This window comes from Aethalodelphis obliquidens, unplaced genomic scaffold (genome assembly GCF_003676395.1).
Source record: "Aethalodelphis obliquidens isolate GAN/ISIS:26980383/991018 unplaced genomic scaffold, ASM367639v1 scaffold11, whole genome shotgun sequence".
Classification (NCBI taxonomy): Eukaryota; Metazoa; Chordata; class Mammalia; order Artiodactyla; family Delphinidae; genus Aethalodelphis; species Aethalodelphis obliquidens.
In genome coordinates, this window is record NW_020837955.1 from 44,767,636 (window position 1) to 44,768,450 (window position 815).

The window sequence follows — 815 nt, forward strand, 5'->3', positions numbered from 1 at the left end:
CCGAGATTTGGGGTCTGTTCCCATGGAGATGTGCCCAAAGGCCCCCAGAGTCCTCGGAAACAGTGGGCGGGGCCGGGGGTTTAGGGGAGAGTCCAGGTGCCCCAGCGGTGAGGGAGGCGCCCTGTCATAGACTGCGTCCGGGTTTCTCTGCTGTGTATCCGTCCTGATGAGAGGCCAGCTGTGTCCCAGGTCGGGGGTCCTGTCTGTGGGCAGGGGCTGTGTCCATAACGAAGGGCCGTTCTAGAAGTTTCCTTGGACAGGCCCAAAGTGGAAGCCACTAGCTGGTGAGCTGTTGTGACGGGCGGTCCGCCCTGGACAAGGCTGTCCTTGAGGGGACAGGCGGCCGAGGCACCCGCAGCACCAGGCCAGCTGCGCGGGCCCTGTGCCCCACAGGAGCTGGGTGCTGGGACTCGCACGCTGGTCCTGGGCTTGAGGCCCTGGCACTGCCCAGCGACTCCTGCCGCTCCTGCTTCTGTCCCCTGGACTCCCACCTCCCCGTCCCCAGCTGGTGGGCTCAGGGGAAGTGGAGCGCCGGGAGGGGACTTTCCCATGGGGGCTGGGAGCAAGGTGACAAGGTCCAGGCCCTGGTCAGCCTCGGGAGCCCAGGCAGCGGAGTGAGGGTGGGCAGGAGGGATGGGACCCCGAGATCAGCTCGCTGGCTACTCCAATCCGCCCCCACCCCAGGAAGGAACGTGGCTGGGTCAAGGTGGGGTGGGCAGGCCCCCTCCTAGTCAGCTGCTGAGGAAGCCTCAGGTGCAGAGCTTTCCGGAAGCAGGGAGGCCTAGGGAGGGCTTGTAGACTGACCGGCTGAGAAC